The sequence below is a fragment of the Labeo rohita genome, chromosome 21 (assembly GCF_022985175.1).
Source record: "Labeo rohita strain BAU-BD-2019 chromosome 21, IGBB_LRoh.1.0, whole genome shotgun sequence".
Classification (NCBI taxonomy): Eukaryota; Metazoa; Chordata; class Actinopteri; order Cypriniformes; family Cyprinidae; genus Labeo; species Labeo rohita.
Genome location: NC_066889.1, coordinates 7,540,629 through 7,561,181, shown reverse-complemented (window position 1 = coordinate 7,561,181; position 20,553 = coordinate 7,540,629). Strand labels below are relative to the sequence as shown.

General features: G+C 36.9%; 1 protein-coding gene across 3 annotated transcripts in view; it reads right to left on the bottom strand.

Annotated features, from left to right (window-relative positions):
* sgcd (sarcoglycan, delta (dystrophin-associated glycoprotein)) overlaps positions 1 to 20,553 on the bottom strand; it is a 238,869-nt gene that overhangs the window by 138,907 nt on the left and 79,409 nt on the right. The gene's annotated exons all lie outside the window — the stretch shown is intronic.

Here is a 20,553-nt window from a genome sequence, read left to right as displayed (position 1 = left end):
ATTAAAGTTAAATAAAATATAACGTTATGAAACTTTGCCCTCAGCTAAAACTATTTATTCTGGTACAAATAATAGATTAATGAGAGCAAAGACTGCCCTTTAGATTTACCCAAAATAAATGATACATCATGCTTAACCACTATAGAAACATAAGAGCCAGCAGCAAATTCCAGAAGAACTGGCCAAGGTATGGCTGTTCTTGGCAGATTCATGAGTGCTGAATGGCCACTCATGCCCTACAGCTCACATCTCTGATAACATCAAAGCAAATTAAAGCCCATAGACTTTCTATTTATTAACATATTTGTTTATTAGCATATTTGAAGTCTAAACAACTACATTCTTAAGGAAAGGAAGCGCCATACTACCAAGTCTCTGTCTGGTGTGTATCTGGCAAGCACATCAAGACCTTGGGGGATCTTGGGGTAGATGTCAGGTCCAAGTTATAGAACCGAACAAATGTGTGCGAAAAGGACCAGCCCAACCCATCACAAATGTCCTGAAGGGAGGTACCCAGAGACAGGCAACGGGAGACCAGAGGACTCGAAAGCGAGTGAGATGCCTCGATCACCCACCTGCTCAGAGTCTGCTTGGTCATCAGAAAGCCCTTCTTAGGTGCACCAAAGCAGACAAACAACTGATGTGCCTTACACCACAGGACAGCTCTGTGGACGTAAGCATCCAATGCTCACACTGGACAGAGCAGATTCAGCCTCTCCTGGTCAGCTTCCTGGAAGGGACAAGGACAGAAGGCTTGCAGCACTATGGGCCCTGGTGTAGAAGTGGGCACCTTAAGGACATTCCAGGCCTCGGGTAAAGGAAAGCCCTAACCATGCCTGGGGCAAACTCCAGGCACAAGGGGAGAACTGACAGTGCCTGAAGACCCCCTATCCTTTTAAGAAAAGATATAGAAAAAAGGAAGACTGTCTTCAGAGTCAGGAACTTTTTTGGAATGTCCTCAATGAGTTCAAAGCAGGCAGTGCACAAGCCCTCTAGAACCACTGCCAGGTCCCAAGAGGGCACCTTGGTGCGCTGTGCTGGCCTCAGCCTCAAGGTGCCACAGAGGAAATGAGTGGGTTTCTTCCCAATGACTAACCACCAAGAGGCATGTGGTAAACAGCTGTGGCTGCGACGTATACCTTCAGAGTGGAGGGAGATGACCCTGTGGAGAAAAGCTCCTGCAGAAACTCCAGAACTGTACCAGCTGTTTCCTGGCAAAAACTCTGGACTAGAGAATGGTTTCAACAACCTCATGCACTCTAACAAAACGCTGGGTTAAAACAACCCAATTTGGGTTATTTTGGTAACCCAACGCTGGGTCAAATACGGACAAACCCGGCGCTGGGTTATTTTAACCCAGCCAGTTGGGTTAAATCTTTCGTCCAACATGCAGGGCTGTTTTATTTAACTCAAATATTGATTGAAAATTACTATTGCTAGCTCAAAATGAACCAAAAATAGGTTAGAAATTGAAAAGCAGAGACATAATTATTAGAGGCAACCGTAATAATCAAAATGTGAACATTTATTAATAAGTAAAAACACCCATGGACAAAAAATATGACAAATTGAATTATGCAGTGTAGTTTTCAACATTGCATACATTTAAGCTCCATTAACAAGCATTCTTGAAGTGAAAATATAACATTTAAAAGTAATGTTTTCATTCGAATGTATTCTCTGTTATTCTTTTTAGCTTAAGTAGTGCTGATTCTCGTGCAGGTGTGTCGCTGAAATCTGAGCTGGTGATGGTGATGAACCTCAGACCACCACCTTGCGTTTCACTCATAGCTGAAAAATGGCGCGACTGACTCCATAACCTGCCCATAAACGAACAGTATAGAGTTTTGAGAATATATTTTAATAGGAGGGGTGTATAGTTTCAGCAGTCAGTGAGATTTACCCAGCCACTAACCCAACAGCTGGTTTATACAAAAACTACCCAACACTGGAAAAATAACCCAACATAATGACCCAACAGGCATAACCCAGTGGTTGGGTTAAAAAAAAATAACCCAGCGTTTTTTAGAGTGCAGTTGAGAGACCAGGTGCATCCCTAAGTACAGTGGATTTAGACATTCGCCATGACACTCGCTATGAGAAATACTGCAAGTGGAGTGACAAACAGTAAAACGGTTCGAGTTCTGTTATCATTCTGTTATCATATTCTGTTATCACTGTTGAATGAAAGATAAAACACACACAAACACACACAGAAGCTATATTAAGCTAATTTTGGAATAAGAAAGCATGTGTGTGGTTAATAGCTAATAACTACTTTCATGCTTCATGATTCCACAAGAAGGGACACATGTGTTTGTGTAAGAAGAAGAGGAAGAAAAGGAACACAAATAATTATTTACCACCAGTTGCAAAAAACCATAGCTAATTACACATGGTTAATTAACATCTCTCTCTCTCGTTTCCGGTGTGAGTGCTGAGCGCGGGTGTGCGGAGGGGTGTAAGTGTGGTGCAGAGTGGTGTGAATGAAGCTTTTCTTTTCTCTGTATAATTTCTCTCTTTGCTTGTTGTTCATTTGCTGTTGGTTTCCTAGTTTATTTTGAGGGTCGCGTGCTATCCATTATTCAGAAGCATGTCAGCAGAGCGAGCACAGAGTTTGAGTTTGCTCACGAGACGCCATGCAATTAAGGTGGCGGGGAGTGTTGAGGAATGTTGTTTGGCTGTCGGGGGAGGTAGCTGGACACTCTAGTGTTTTGTCCGAATCTAGAATGAACAATGCAACATTAGTTTTTCTAGATAGTGTAGACAAGGCAAATTATTTGGTAGAGCGAGGAATTGTTATTGATGGGGAATTTATTTCAGTTCTCCCACTTTCTTTGCCAGCTAAAAAGGTTACTCTTTCTAATGTGCCACCTTTTGTTAGTGATGGAATTCTAACGCAAGCTTTGACACGCTGTGGAAAATTGGTGTCCCCAATAAAAAAGATTCCAATCAGCAGCAAATCCCCTTTATTGAAACATATTGTTTCTTTCAGGTGATTTGTCTATGTGATTATTCCAGATGATGCTGATCTAGACTTAACACTGAATTTTCAAATTGATGATTTTAGCTATGCTATTTTCATCACTACTGGAAAAATCAAATGTTTTGGATGTGGAAATACGGGGCATTTAATTCAAGCAAAAAAATTGATGACTAGTGATTATTTTACCAACAAAGAAGTGTACAGGTTGAAGAAAATTGTGCGGAATGTAAACAGTGCCCTGAATAATGAGGTTGGATTATATGAAAAAAAGAACAATCTTCTCATTTTGTGTGATGAATTGTGTTTTTTCTTTTTTTCTTTTTTTTGCTATGAAAAAATGACTTTGGGGTTGCTGTCTTATTTAGTAATAATTTTAAGCCAATATCATATGATGTAGATGAAACTGTGAAAGGCAGAATGTTAAAAGTTAGAGCTTTTTATGAAAATGTTGTGTATGTTTTTATTTGTGTTTATACTCCAACTGCACCTATAGAAAGGTTATTGTTTTCAGATACTCTTTCCTCAACGTTAAAAGGTTGCTGTACTGAGGATTTTCTGTTTGTGGGTGGTGATTTTAATTGCACTGAACTTGACTTAGAAATCATGTTGAACCTCATATGGCTTCACACAAGTGTTTAATTCATTTAATTGAGAAATATGATTTATGTGACATTTGGAGAGTTATGAATGCTAATGAAAGACAATACACTTGGGCTCATGCACGTGATAATTATTTATCACTAGCCAGATTAGACAGATTTTATGTTTTCAAACATCATCTGAATATGTTTAATGTTTTATCACACCTTTGTCTTTTACTGATCATAATATGGTAAGTTGTAATTTTATTTTAAATTCAGTAAAACCTAAAAGTGCATACTGGCATTTCAATACAAGTCTTTTAAAGGATACATTTTTTTATTGACTCGTTTAAATCTTTTTGAAAGGTTTTTAACCTTGGTTAATGGTGGGACTATGGCAAGGTTTACACAATTTACACAACAATACACTCGAAATGTCACAAAAGAATTAAATCGCTCTTTAGATTAGCTTGAAAGACAATTGATGGATTTACAAAAATTGACTCAAACATACAATGATAGTAATTTTTTAGAAACCTATTTAAAGAAACAAGCTGAACTTAAAGAGACTTTTAGAACATAAGGAGCATTAGTCCATGCCCATTTTTAAAGTATTGGTCAGATGGATGCACCTTCCAAGTACTTCTTTAGTCATGAGAAGAAGAATGGGCAAAAGCGTTTAATTCATGCTTTGCATGCTGAGGATGGTATGTTGTTATGTAGTCCCAGACAGATTTGTGACGTATAAATCAGTTTAATCAGTCTCTGTACAAAAGTGAGCTTGAGCTGGAAAATATAGGAAAATCTTTTTTCCTAAACAGTCTACCAAAGAGAAGAGTCTAATGGTGAACTGGAATGTGGCCTAACTCTGGGAGAGCTCCATAAGGCACTCCAAGATATGGAGTCCGGAAAAGCTCCAGGTGTGGATGGGCTTCCAGTAGACTTTCTGAAAACTTTCTGGTTGGAGATAGGAGTTGACCTGCTAGAGGTGTTCAACGACAGCTTGCTGAAGGGTGGGTTGCCGTTTAGCTGCCAAAGAGCAGTTGTTACCCTTCTTCCGAAAAAAGGAGATCTCACTGAGATCAAGAATTGGAGGCCGGTATCACTTCTGTGCAGCGATTATAAATTACTTTCTAAAACTTTGGCTAATAGATTGGCTAAAGTAATAGGGCAGGTGATCCATCCAGATCAATCTTATTATGTACCCAGTAGGTCTATTTTTGACAATATTTATTTAATTAGAGATATTATACAGGTTTCTAAATTATTTAATATCGATTGTGTTTTTTCGTCACTAGACCAAGAGAAAGCTTTCGATCGAGTTGAACATGCTTATTTATGGGATGTTCTCAAAGCTTTTGGTTTTAATGCGAAGTTTTCAAACATGATTAAAATTCTTTATAGTGACACTGAGAGTGTAATTAAAATTAATGGTGGCTTATGTGCTCCATTCAAGGTCAGTAGAGGTATTAGACAAGGATGTTCATTGTCCGGAATGTTGTATTCTCTGAACCACTTCTCCAAGCCATCCGGAAGAATTTGGATGGCTTTAGGGCACCACTTTGTGATGTTAATTTTTGCTTATCAGCTTATGGTGATGATCTTATAATAATGATTAATAAACAAAGTGATATAAATGCTTTATCTAAACTGATAGAGGATTTTGGAAGTAGTCATCAGCAAAATTAAACTGGGAAAAAAAGTGAGGCATTTTTATTAGGGGACTGGATTGAATGAAAACCAATTTTTCCTGAAGGTTTGTGTTGGAATAGGTGGGGTTTGAAATATCTTGAGGTTTTCTTAGGAGCTGACAGTGTAGTACAAAAAAAATTGGGACGGATTGTTACAAAAAGTTAAGGGTCGTCTAGACAAATGGAAGTGGTTTCTACTCAGTCTGTCTTATAGGGGTAGAACGCTTATTATAAATAATTTGGTTGCTTCAATTTTATGGCACAGACTGGTTTGTATTGATCCTCCTGTGAAATTGATGGCCGAGATTTAAGCGTTTTTTGTTGACTTTTTTTTGGGACAAACTTCATTGGATTCCACAGAGTGTTTTATTTTTACCCACAGACGAAGGGGGCCAGGGATTGATTCATCTGCAGAGCAGGACTGCAGCATTCCGGTTGCATTTTTTACAAAGACTTCTTGATGGACCAATGAATGTAAGCTGGAGGGCGATCAGTTGTGTGTTGCTTAGGACTGTTGGAAAGGATAAACCTCTTTTTTTTTTTTTTTTTTTTTTTTTTTTTTTTTTTTTAATGGACCTTAAGTGCCTGGACCTTTCAAAGTTATCGTCTTTTTATCAGCATCTTTTTTTATGATTTGCAGCCTTTTTCATAGTCAAAAGTCTGAACAATTCTGTTTTCTGGTTGTTGAATAAACCTTTGATTTTTAAGGCAAGATTGGATGCTTCTTCGTCCATTTTTTACCTGGATTCAGCATGACACTAGAAAACTCAGGAGTTTTTGTTTTAAGTCATTTATTGTGCTTAACAGGGCCTTATTTTAGGAACGTAGAAGCTGTTACTGGAAAACTAGGCTTAAGATCTGTTTGTTCCGTTACTCGTTTTTTGACTAGGTTAAATAAGGTTTTCACGGATGAAGAAAAAATGATTTTAGAGGACTTCTTTTTAGGGACTACTGTCCCTGACAGTGAAGATCCTTTTCCTTGTTTGTTAAATGAACCAAATGGACTATTTGCACTGAGCCTCGTGACGCACTTCCGTTTTGAAATCGTACGGCTCAGTTATTTCAGGTTATGTACATTTTCAATGCACTGTAATCATCTAGTTGACTTAAATGCCTAATAAAATGAGATTTCAAGGGATGATTTCAAATTGGGAAATTTTCAGAGACAGGAGAAGACATATTCTAATGATTACTGTGTACAGAATTTTCCAACTCAATGGAATGTGAAGTTTTAATCCAACATAAACCGATCTAAGAAAGCGGTGGCTGGTAATCATTCGTGATTGTTCACCACAGGGTGTCAGTGCTCTATAGTGGCCTTATTGCGACGCTGCAGTTTGTGAGATCTGATGAATAAATCATAATGAAACTTTTTCTATCTGTATTAAATATGTTAGTCACTATTCTGTGTCATATTCTGTCATCATTTCACTGTATGTAGTCTAATGCCAAAATATGAATATTCAATAGTCACACTGTCAGTCTGTTACTGTGAAAAATTATTTAAATGTTTAACATCATTAAATAAGGCAGTTACCTCACATTCATTCAGCCATTTTAAACAACTGAAAAAGCTGCATGGGCTCGGAACACACACAAACAATTTAGCTATGGTTTTACTAAAAATAAAAACAAAAATAGCAAGTTAAGTTAAACCATATAACCACAAATTAACTCGGGTTTTACTACACTGTCCATAGTTTAACAATGGTAGGCTATTTGTAGTAAAACATGGCACTTTTACTATAGTAAAACCATGGTTAATTTTCGTGAGGGTGTTTATCAGTCAAACTCAGTTGAAACTGTACATTCATCAGGTATGAATTATGATCAGTAAAGGAAAAATACTGTTTATGTAAAGCGGCAGGTTAGTGGGGAAATATATTTATTTATTATTCAGAATGCACATACCGAAGGGAAATGTATTTATAGCAACCTTTCAGCAGGTTGAATATGATTCATGTTAATGCAGAGAATATGATTAATTGTTTTTTTTTTTTTTTTTAAGAAATGCCAGCCCTAAAATGTAGTAATAATCTGCATTCTCATGAGAAACTGTCTGTATGTAGGTGCGCTGAATGCTAACCGGAAACTCCCAAGCCGTAACAAGTAGAACGCTGAAGTAGTTGTGCAAGTAGTCCATTTTGAAGAGTGTCTGGGTTGTTTTTTCATCAAAGAAAGAAAGTTTACATCTGTTGATTTTTTTTTTTTTTTTCATGTGTGGGGAAAGAATTGTATAAAATGTGTGTGCTCATTCTTAAAGGGGTCATCGGATGCCCATTTTCCACAAGTTGATATGATTCTTTAGGGTCTAAATGAAAAGTCTATAATATACTTTGGTTAAAAATTCTCAATGGTAGTGTAAAATAACACCCTTTTTACCTTGCCAAAATCAGCTTTGCAAAAATCAGCCCATTCTGTTCGAGGCTGCTTTAAATGCAAATGAGCTCTGCTCGCCCCGCCCCTCACTTCTCTCTGTGGATTGACAAGCCTGTTTATTTTAGCTGCATTTATCACATTATTAGGAAAGGCGATTGCAAAGATTCATAAAAAAACCCTTATACTCACTTCTGCTGTAAGTGAAGCTGGATCACGAATGATTTGCGCGAACATAGACGGATATATGTAGATCAGGAGGCGCATTCCATTTACAAACAAAATGTAATCCACTGCATCTTCAGCAGCTCAGATGTCGGGAGTAAATGGCGACCACTACGTTCATTATTACATCCAGCAACACAACACCTCAATCGCTCAATTCTTGTCCAACTTACATCCCTGCTCCGGCATCAAAACATGGACGTTGGACTGTTACAACTGATCTTAGGTAAGACACTAATGTCAATCAACTATCGTGGGAGCGGCCTCTGTGGGTGTGACACAACAACGACAGGCATCTGAGAATGGCTCGATTTGAAAAAGGGGATATTATTTGTACAGATTAATTAAAAACCATGGCATGGATTTTTATCATTATAGGGTAGATATGTACATACACTGCCAACACACATTAATGTTCAAACAGCATGTAAAAGTGAACTTAGCATCCAATGACCCCTTTAACAAAAAGATGCTGGATAAGAGAGATGATACCCCTTGGTGTTCTGTTTTAAAATTGGGTAAGGATGTAAGACCTGAATTGAGAGTATTGTACAAGCCACCACTATCAAAAAGAACTGGAGATTTGCAGTGGAAAATCCTTCATGGAGCTATTGCAGTGAACTCTTTTGTTTCAGTTTTGGATTCTAAGAATAATTCAGGTTGTCCTTTTTGTTCTCAAAAAGAGACTGTGTTTCATGTCTTCATGCATTGTTTCAGGCTCAAACCTTTGTTTGCAATGGTGCAAGGAATGTGTAACAAGTTTAACAAATGTTTTTATCCTGAAACATTTATTTTTGGTTCTAAATATGTGCAAAAAAAGTGTGTAAAGTTTCAGTTATTGAATTTTATTCTTGGGCAAGCCAAACTGGCAATCTACATGAGTAGGAAAAGTAAAATAGAGCAAAGGGGCAATGATGATGTCATTGTTGTCTTTAAGCCTTTACTTAAAGCAAGAATTTTGATTGACTTTAGATTTTATAAAGTTATGAGTGATCTTTCTACCTTTGATTTGAAATGGCGTAGTCATGCTGTTTTGTGTACAGTTGTTGATGGGGAATTATATTTTTGTTTTTAATTTTATGTTTGTTTAAACAAAATTGTGGTGTGATTTTGTGAAATAATGTGTTTGGCTATTTGTAAATAAAGTTTTTCTTCTAAATCAAAATCTCTCTCTCTCTCTCTCTCTCTCTCTCTCTCTCTCACTCATAGTGAATGCTAAAGAAGACTATGGTCTCTATGTGAACTGATTATTTTGTGGACGCCTGTTGAAAAGCAAAACAACACAATTGGGTAAGTGTGAGGGAATTACAATAACTTGGTAAGTAAGTCAGAGTTGTGTTAATATATATTAATGTATTTAATGTTTTGTTTAGAAAGAAAGTTACAATAAAAATGAGAAGTGCCCTTTTTTTCCACTTGAGCCCCTGCCCCTCAAAATGTCTATGCATGTCACTGATGACTTTACATTGTATTAGAGATAGAAAATTAAATAAATAAGACAAACATTAACATTAATTCAAAGTACAGAGTGTAAAATGAATGTAAAATTACTAAAAAAAATAATAATAAAAATAATAATATTATGCTCAGATCATTTGGCCTTGGAATGTTTTATTTCATGTTCAAATGTTCAAATATAACTTTTGATCTTCAATCTTGGCAAATCTGAGCACAGTTTGAAAGGTTATGAGATGTAAGACTACTGGGGTCCTTTTACCAGGAGATGTCTCCATCTGCACTCCATTGCATCTTATTCATGTCTAGAAACTCCTGAGATGTTCAAAATGTGATATGATTTTTTTTTTTTTTTCCTGCATTCTGTCAGAAACCTTCAGGTAGTTTTTGAATTTCACAACACAGGCATACATAATAGTATGTCAAAGACAATGAGGGCTTGAGTTGAGAGCGGCTGAGAGTGGCCCTCTCAGGATATACTTAATGGCCTTCTCTAACTCTCAAAGAGCCCTTTCTTGCTCTGTCTTTCTCTCTTTCTACCTCCTCCTCGCTACTCAGTGACTGGATAAATAAGAAATAAAAATGTAATACTTTGCCTCTCTTAATGGAGCTCTCTGCCTTTCTACCTCAGTCTTTTCACAGGTCACCCACCCCTTAATTAAGGCACGCGGAAAGCTCTCAAAGCATTGTAAGAGGTGGAAGCTCTCCACGGGACATGCCTAGCAGTTTCAGAAAGGCCCAAATTCAGCTCTGATACAGCTGATACAGGAAGTCATTAGGCAGGACTTATTGAAAGAAAGAATCAGACTTGGAGAAGAAAGCAAGAGTGTGAGCACAAAGCCCTGGGTGAATGTGAACCATGGGTAGTCAAGCTAACTAAAATGCCACAGACAGGAGACAATGAGTGTCTGCTGGAACTGCTGTTTGTCTCATTTCCTGCTTTGGGTTCTTGATGAATACGGATTGATGGCGACCCAACACACCGATTTGAACCCTGATTGCTTATAATTTTCTTCTCAAAGGAGGAAGAATTTGATTTGATTTAGCAGTGTTGGGGATGTAGAGTGGCATGTAGAAGAAAAAGGAAATGGATATAGATCTGACAACAAAAAATAATGGACTGAGTTATAGTCATTCGCTCAGGGATGGAAATTGATTGGCTTGATAGGAAATAAAAGCAGTACAGCTTTCACAAAGCCTTGTATCAGATGTCCATTCCCGCAAATCCCATTTGGCAGAAATGCAAATTAAATGAAAGTTAATCACCCTTTCTGAAAGCGCCCTTTTTTTGTTCTTCCCCTGATTGATTGAAAACTTAAGTAACATAAGCTGACTTTAACCTCAGAAACACTGTATTTAATCTTCTGTATTAAAGACAACATAAAATCAAAGCTGATTATTTTAAGCTTTCTTAATAAATGTCCCTGAACATGTCAAGCATAATTTATCAGCATGAGTGAACTGAAAAACCCAATTTTGCAAGTATGCAAGTATGTGCTGTATATTTCATGTTTTGTTTGTTTGTTTGTTTGTTTGTTTTTACAACCTTTATTATTAAAATAAAGCATCATTGAAGTATGGAAGTATAATTGATTAATTGATTCTTGAGAAGTTGGACAAAACAGGGATACATATTGAAAAAAATAGCTATGGTTTTACTACAAATAAAAACAAAAATGAGTACCTTGTACTCAGACAAATTAAACTACATTTTTGTATCTTACATGTACTAAGCTACTGAACTATGTTTTCATTCAACTTCCCAACTTTTCTCTTTTTTTAATGAAAATGTGTTACCTTGTCATCACTTATTTTGCAATTAAGGAATCCATTTGTTTTATTTTTTAACTTTTCAAAACACATTCGCATCTGTTACAATTTTTAAACATTTTTTGAGAATGTGCGAGTTAAAATTTGATGTGGTCACATTTGTGCTAGTGCATGGTGTGCACTGCTCCAAAGCATCTGCTCGGCTTCATGCATAAAGCGTGCACTACAAAGCCACGGCACAGTGCAGCAGGAGTCAGTTTTGTTTTTGCTGTTTATTTCATGTTACGCTATGGAGGCTTTTTTTAAAATGTTCTTTATTATTTGATTCCTCAGTGTTTGCTAAACGTTCTGGTGTAGCCTATGCCCTGCCTCGTCTTATTTGTTTATGTTAATTAACAGTATATAAGTTAGTTTGTATACTCTTTTATTGTTGGTGTGCTTTTTAATTAAGAATAACAACAAATCCGTCTTTCAAGAATTTGTTTTAGTTTTAAACGGTGAATACAGTGCTGCTTGAAAGTTTGTGAACCCTTTAGAATTTTCTATATTTCTGCATGAATATAATGCAAAACATCATCAAATTTTCACATCCTTAAAATTGACAAAGAGAATCCAATCAAACAAACAAGACAAAAATATATACTTTGTCATTTAGTTATTGAGAAAAAGTATCCAGTGTTAAATGTTTGCAAGGTGCAAAAGTATGTGAATCTTTGCTTTCAGTATCTGTTGTTACCCCTTTTTGAAGCAATAACCGCAGGTAATGTTTTTTTGTAACTGCTGATCAGTCCTGCACAATGACTTGTAGGAATTTTAGCCCATTCTTTAGCACAGAAATACTTGAACTCTGTAATGTTGTTGGGTTTCCTCCTAAGAACTGCTTCAGGTCCTTCCACAACATTTTAATTGGATTAAGGTCCGGACTTTGACTCGTCCGTTCCAAAACATTACCTTTGTTCTTGTTTAACCATTTTTTGGTAACTTGGGGTCGTTGTCTTGCTGCATGACCCACTTTCTCTTTAGATTTTAGTTCATGGACAGATGTCCTGACATTTTCCTTTAGAATTTGCTGGTATAATTCAGAATTTCTTGTTCCATCAATGATGGCAAGTCATCCTGGCCCAGATGCACCAAAACAGGCCCAAACCTTTTTTTTTTTCTCCAACCATAACACTTTTTATTTAAACCAAAAATTATATTTTGGTCTCATCCATCCACAAAACATTTCTCCAATAGCCTTCTGACTTGTCCACATCATCTTTATCAAACTGCAAACAGGCAGCAGGGTTTTTTGGAGAGTTGTGGCTTTCTCCTTGCAACCCTGTCATGCACACCATGGTTGTTCAGTGTTCTCCTGATGATGGACTCATGAACTTCAACATTAACCAATGTGAGAAAGGCCTTTAGTTGCTTAGAAGTTATCCTGGGGTTCTTTGCAACCTCAGGAACTATTATACATCTTTGGAGTGATCTTCGTTGGTCGACCACCAGAATTTTCTCCATTTGTACACAATCTGTCTGACTGTGGATTTGTAAAGTCCAAACTCTTTAGAGATGGTTTTGTAACCTTTCCCAGCCTGATGAGCAACAACAACTCTTTTTCTGAGGTCCTCAGAGATCTCCTTTGTTTGTGCCATGATTCACTTTCTCAAACATGATCAGACTTTAATAGATCCCTGTTCTTTAAATAAAACAGGGCATAAATGGACACCTAATTGTCATCCTATTGACTGAAAACACTTCTGAACAGATAGACTCCAATTTCATCTTAAAATTAACTGCTAATCCTAGAGATTCATATACTTTTGCAACTCACAAATATTTAACGCTGGATAATTTTTCATAATAAATAAATGACAAATATATATATATTTTCATCTCATTAGTTCAATTGAGTTCTCTTTGTCAATTTTCAAAACTTGTGTGAAACTCTGATTAACTTTTTGGTCATATTTATGCAGAAATATAGAAAATTCTAAAGGGTTCACAAACTTTCACGCAGCACTGTAGGAGATGTAAGCACAACAGACAAATATATTTTGTCGTAAAAAGTGACAAGGTCATGAATTTGAAAGCGAAAGTGAAAGCATCCGAAGCGGGCTTAAAGCACAGCAAATGAGGAACCATTCAAAAAATTCAAATCACAAATAATACTGATGAAAAAGAACGAATTGAATGTTAACCACTTTTGTTACCATAAACTTAAACTTAAACTGCCAGATTTATTCAAACATATATTTATACATATAATTATAAGTAAAAAAGCTCCTCTTCAGTGTTGTTTTATAGTTAACTAATGAACTGTGAACAGCAGATTCTGAGGTAAATGTTAAACGTTTAGTGACATACCATTTACAATCTGTTTTACTGGCATCTTTCCCCGGTTAAAACAATGACTGAGCGATTACATTAGACATGATAGATGTTGGTAAGCCATAAAGTATCTTGCAGCATACCTTATGATGTACATTCATGTGTATTTTGCGCTATAACTTATTAAACTGGTAGAGAGTTGTGCTCTGCGCAGCTACTTGAATTGAGGTGCAATAGCGGTCGGTCACATTGCATTTAAAAGTATCAGAATGGCATTCATTGTTTGTATTTCGTAACTGAATGTACAGGATTTGAAAGCTGAGAAGTAAGAAAGCAAACAGCTCTTTGTGATTATGTCTGGTAATGTTTGGTGTACAGATAAACCAGCTGATGACCAATAGTAAAATAAAAAAAAGAATAATAATTTGCTTTATCGGCCAATACCGACTGTTGGCCAATACATCGGTGCATCTCTAATTTTAACTATCAAACACATTGAATCAATCAAGTACTGTATTAAAGGGGTCATCAGATGCAAAGTTCACTTTTACATGCTGTTTGAACATTAATGTGTGTTGGCAGTGTATGTACACATCTACACTATAATGATAAAAATCCATGCAGTGGTTTTTAATTAATCTGTAAAAATAATATCCCCTTTTTCAAATCGAGCCATTCTCAGATACCTGTCATTGTGGCGTCACACCAACAGAGGCCGCTCCAATGATAGTTGATTGACATGAGCGTCTTACCTCAGACCCGCCTTAAATCAGCTGTAACAAAACAGCTAAAAAGTTAAAGCTAAAAACCAGAGCCTGTCTGGCACTGATGTACTCTGCAGAGGTGGAATGTGGCAAGGGGGTCCATTAGAGTGACAGCTGTCCCTGATATTCCCTGATTTTATTACATTTTAATTAATGTCTGACCGTCAGACAGTGTTGACAAATTGTGGGCCTTATGAAACCTTATGAAACACGCATGCGCCCTTGAAAAACAGCATTGCTTTGATATGAATTCAATAAAAATCTATTTTATTGCTTATGAACAGTTGAACCCTTCTCTGTGGACACATTGTTTTTGATGTAGTGAGAAAACAATAAGTGTCACAGATTTGATACAATAATGATAAAGTTAAATTGAAGGAGATAATTGTGTTAAATACATTCTATTATAAATCCCTCATAACAATTGAAAATATTTTAGTTTTTAAACCTAATAGCAGTTACAACTGCTGGACAAGTTTTGTCTCATGTCTCAAGAATCAGTGGTATACGTGTGTAAAACAGATAATGATAAATTATCTTAAATTATTGTTTAGCAACTTCAGATTTGAAAACTGCATAAGAAGAGACTGCAAAATCCAATATGAACTTGAAATGCCTTTTTTCATTTTATATCATTGAGTTATTTGATAGTAAGTCTAACAAACAATTCTATTTTTAAATATAATGTGTTAGTACTTTTTAAGTCATTAATATAGTAGGGTATTTGACTTCAGCACAAACTTCGTATCTATAATTTTAGTTATAGAGAGATGTAGAGATTTGCTTGACTCTCAAACATCATATAATTGCAAGCTACGATTATCCACAATAATTACGTACACAAGTACCTGTTCTTTCACAAAGCTGGTGTTTTTTATAAGAAATTGCATTTATTATGTTTGCAATTTGCACTATCATGGCAGAAAATCTATATTTTAAATAAAGGCCAGCCTTCGAAATTTGTAGGGCATCTTTTGTAACAGTAAGGCTAACTAGCCCCGTTGTTTCTGCAGCCATTGATTTTGAAAAAGCTTATTGATGGCAATCACACTACCCATACCAGGGCAGCATGATGATTATAGAGTTCAGGAGTTAGAAGTAGGCTTTGACTGTGGAGTAATCGCTCCTGAATGCTCAGTCACTGATAGAAGGCACTGAATTGGGAGGGTTCATTCTCCGTAAGATCATATGGCTCAGGAGATTACTGCTGGCGCATAGGGAAATGAAGAAGCTTTCCTTAAATCATCTTGCTCTACTCACTCCAAAAATTGTGGTTGTCGCTGGAAGGCTTTACAAGACATCCTCAACTAAAGTGGACTTTCTGATGACCTTTCACCGCAAACCTACACAATTACAGTTTAGCATCAGTGTCCTATTACGTGCTGGTGATTTTCCCAACACCCTGCATGATAAACACAGAGTCTTTGCACACAGTGGAACTAAAGCACACAGAACATTTCAGGTCAGAGTCTTTGAACAAGCGCTAACTTGTGGATGCCAAAACAGTCCATCGCAATAAATGCCTGGGAACTGCACACAGTGAATACAAGGCATTAGGCTTTATCGCAGCTTAAAATACATCCTCTCAGCCTCAAGGGTGGTAACAGTGCGCTCCGTAGAATTTCTGCAGATAAATGTTTAAAACATTGACAAAATGTTATTTGTTGACATTTACACACAGAAGGTCCCAGAAGCTTCAAGCCTGACAGGCTACTAGGCCAAAGCCTTTAAAGAGTGCCAAGAATTGGCAATATATATGCATGAAACACAAAGCCTTTTCAGGATTTCAAGGCTTTTCAGATTCCACATTGTTTGGTTAAAGTAGGGCTGCTCTACACACCGAGATGGTATTTTTCTCCTGTGCACCTTTGACAGGTGAAGCTCTCTACATTCAGAAGGTCTTAGCATCCTCCTTGTCTCCATCTGAAGTCACTGATACTGTTTTCCTCGGGCTGTTATATTGATTTTTAAGATTTATGAGCACTAGGCTCTTGCATAGAGGTCCCTTTTCTGTTTGTCCCCCGGTAGCTGTCATTCATTTGAACACTGTCTTTGGCAGACTTCGTCCAAAGCAGTCCAGTTTTTCTATGAACCTTAACGAAGGGTTCTACATTATTTTCAAATTAGAGTCCAATGAACTGTGGCTATGCTGTCAATTGTTACAGACAACAAGTGTCTTTCAGTTTGTATTAACTTTTCAAGGTTGAGTGTATTTAGATAAACATTATTATTTATCATTGTTTTATACCAGCTTTTCATGTTGAGACACTCTGATTTCAGCAATATAATCTTTTCCATAATTTGCCTTTCCTAAAAATGGAAAACACCTTAAAAATAGGAGTGTCCGTGATAAAGAAAAGTATTTTAAAAACATGTTTGCCAAGTTCTTAGAAATGTACTTTTTTATTGTGTTAGATTTATTAATTATTGCATCACACATGGCATTTTACAACCTAAACTAACCTTGTCTTGTCATGAAAAGGTTGAATTATCAGATACGGAATATGGTCATTGTACAGTATGGAAAAAATGCATTTTTTAAATGTATTTTTGAATAAATTAATAGATCCAGACAAAAAAGCGAGTGTCATGTCACTGACCCATAAAGTGTGTCTAAAAGACGAACCAGTTCAACAATGGCCAGAAGTACCACATTGCTTAGCAGAGTAGAAGTTTTCAAAGGTCCACTGAATAAGAACCAGACTTATGAACAGAAATCGGGGGAAAACAGAATCCTACGTGACCTGTTGTGTCGGGAAGTCAGGTCTGTCGAGCCCTGTCAAGTGTAATTGCTGCAATATCAGTCACAGAGGGTTTTCAGCTCACTTGTCAATGTGTTGTATATCTGTGGAGGAAATGGGTTCAGCAAAGAGCTTATGTAGGAACCGATGGTGCTATCAAGAGAGGTCACCGTCAAGTCTCCCACCACCCAGCAGCTGACAGCTTTAGTTTAGCAAGTGCAGATGACTGGCTGGCTTTTCCTTGCTGCCAGACCCTTGTGGGCTACAAGAGTCCGTCATCTCTGGGAGAACCAGACCTTTCAATTAACTGGATTATCATCGATCCAGAGGCCGTGACAGTCATAGAGCCGCAATAGAGGTTACTGGGCTTTCATTTTCAACATGCAACAATGTGACTGACAGTGCTAGAACTGTGCACTTTTTTTGATAAATTACACAAAATGACTAGTGTGTCCAGACCTTTCTGACAAGAACGGCCAATATTTAACCCACACTTGTACTTCTCTGTCCAATTCTGTCTCACTGTTTGCACGATAAGCATAACATATTTAAAAAATGTATTTAACATTTATTTACTTGTTTGTTTGTTTATCAATGTACTTACATGTGTGTGTGTGCATATAAAAGATACATTTTAACAAACATATGTTAAAAGACATAGTTTAGATTTTACTTTTAAATCAATTAACTAAAATCAAGACACTATTTTTTCAGTGTCAAATTTCAGTGTTTCTTTGCACATTTTAGAATGATTGACAGCCTTCAATTAAATTCAGAATGAAATTCAATTCTAATTTGATTCAATTCTGTATTTTAACTGTAAAATTTAGTTTCACAATAATGATATATTCTACAATATTATTTTAGCTGGAAATAAGGTTGTTAAGGTATGTGTACTATATAGCATGTTATGTAAGACTGAAATTTCACAATTCTTGATACCAATTTCAGCACCACAGCAAAAGCTAATATAAATAATAAACAAACAAACAAACAAACAAGCAAGCAAGCAAGCAGAGTCAGTAAAATAAAAACAAAGAAACAAATGACAAGCAATAGGGGGAAAAATGCAAAAGAACAAAGAAAAAAATGGTATAAACATTTGCTTTAAGTTTTTCAGGTAGATCAGATATTGATGGTTTTAAAGTGATTCTTGCAAATTCATGAACAATGAATTTTATCTTTGAACTAGATCAACAACTTAACTTATTGTGTCTGCAAACAACATACATCCAGACCATCGTTTGCCACTCTTTTTCTTTTTATTGATGTTTTACAACATCTAAAAGTCTTTGCACTCTGATAGAGTGAAAGCGAAGGGTCATGAGCTTTTTTGTGCTGTATTAATCATAGAGATGTTGTCTGGAGAAAGAGCTTGTAAGTTTCAGAATTAATCTTTGTAGTTAAAATGCCAGACTGTCAAGGCAGACCCTGTACTTCTGACAGGCAGATTTGTCACTGTACTGGGTGGCCCAGCCAGTGACACAGTGATAGATTGTGGGATAGAAGGCCAGGATGTTGACGTGCATGAATAGGGTGCAGGCGTTCTTCTTGCACTATCTCATCTTTATTATTATGCCTTCATGTGTCATCGTCCTCTCATCTTTGATCCTCGGGTGAGGGGAGTGACATTTCCTGCATGTGTTCGCAAACTTTTGAGAGATTCCCCAAAGCTTTTGTTTTGCAATGTTGGGGCACGGAAGGTGTGCAAACATCCTTGTTTTGATGTCCATTAAATGTGAAAATGTCAAAAGTCATGGGGGATAAAAACAAAAGACAAACATCATTCGCAACAGATTGTTGTAAGACCTTTCCTACTGACCAAATCAAAAGCCAAGCCTAAGACCAGTCCGGAAAAGGTGACACTGTCTCGATTATGAAATTTACGAGTCCCAGAGAGACGCAAGAGAGTAAACTGACATTCATTGTGGCTGTGTGACACACCATTGATGAAAGCTTTCTGAATGCGTAGAAAATGTTTTTCTTTCTTGGATAATTAGTTCTTGCTTTCCAGCAGAGTCGTGTGTCACACAATCAGTGTCGCGCGGCTGGACCGCAGCGGTTATGAATGGGGAGAGTGTGCCCTGCTGGGTGAGGGCTTGTCAACATGATCCAATTCATCTCAACAAAACCAAACACTGATCTAAAGCGAAGATTTTCTGAACACTGCCGTAGCAAATTTAACACTTGATTTTACACTGTTCATTCTGCGCAAGCTGTTCATCCAAGCTTCTACAACTGAATCATGACCCTCTGAAATTTTGGGGGCTGTTTCCCTTTCGTTTGCAGTGACGCAATGTAGAGCAACAGGAAAGTGTAGGCGTTTATGTAGCTCTTTTAAAAAAGTAGTAGGGTAACTCAGCACAGATAATAGCACAAATGTCAACATTTGTTGGTTCAAATACTCAAAAATGGACTGGATACAATTTTTGGCACCTTGTCAAAATTGTAAGAAATAATTGCTTTTCAAGCATGTGATGCTTCTGTAATTTGTATTTAGGGCAATATAGTTACAATCAGTTAAAATGGAGAAAAGGTGACTCAACTTTTGTGTTGTGTGTCACACTGAGCATGGAGAAAAGAAAGAAGTGTAAAGAGTTGTCTGTGGATTTGAGAGAAGAAATTGTGGAAAAACATGGACAATCTCAAGGCTACAAGTCCATCTGCAGAGATCTTAATGTTCCTGTGTCCACTGTGCGCAATATCATCAAGTGGTTTACAGCCCATGGCACTGTAACTAACCTCCCTGTACGTGGATGGAAGAGCAAAATTAATGAAAAATTGCAAGGAGGGATTGTACGAATAATGGATAAAGAACCCAGATTAACTTCCAAATAAGTTCAAGATGCAACAGTGTCAGCTCACACTATCCGTCGCTATCAGAATGAAAAGGGACGCTATGGTAGGAGACCCAGGAGGACACCACTGCTGACACAAAGCTATAAAAAAAGCGGAGTTTGCAAAACTTATGTGACAAAACCACAGTCCTTCTGGGAGAATGTACTGTGGACACATAAGACAAAAGTAAAGCTTTTTGGTAAAGGACATCATCACACTGTTTACAAAGAATTTTGGGGCATAACGTAGTGGCCAGTGTCAGAAAGCTGGGTCTACACCAGAGGTCATGGGTCTTCCAACAGGACAATGACCCGAAACACACTTCAAAAATCACTCAGAAATGGTTACAAACAAAGCACTGGAGAGTTCTGAAATGGCCAGCAATGAGTCCAGATCTGAATCCCATAGAACACCTGTGGTGAGATCTCAAAAGAGAGGAGAAGGCATCCTTCAAATCTGAATGACCTGGAGCAGTTTGCAAAAGAAGAGTGGTCCAAAATTCCAGTAAAGAGGGGTAAGAAACTCATTCATGGTTACAGGAGGCGATTGATTTCAGTAATTTTCTTCTAAAGGGGGTGCTACCAAATATTAAGTTAAGGGTGCCAATAATTTTGTCCAGTGCATTTTTTGGGTTCTGTGTGGAATTGTGTCAGATTTGACTTTTCTTCTCTTTTTTTTTTTTTTTTTTTTTTTTGTGTGTGTGTGTGTGTGTGTTGCAATGGCAAAAAAATAAAAATAAAAATAAACAAACAAACAAACAAACATGTGAGTACTAAAACATTAGCAACTGCAACAATTTTCTGAGAAAAGGGT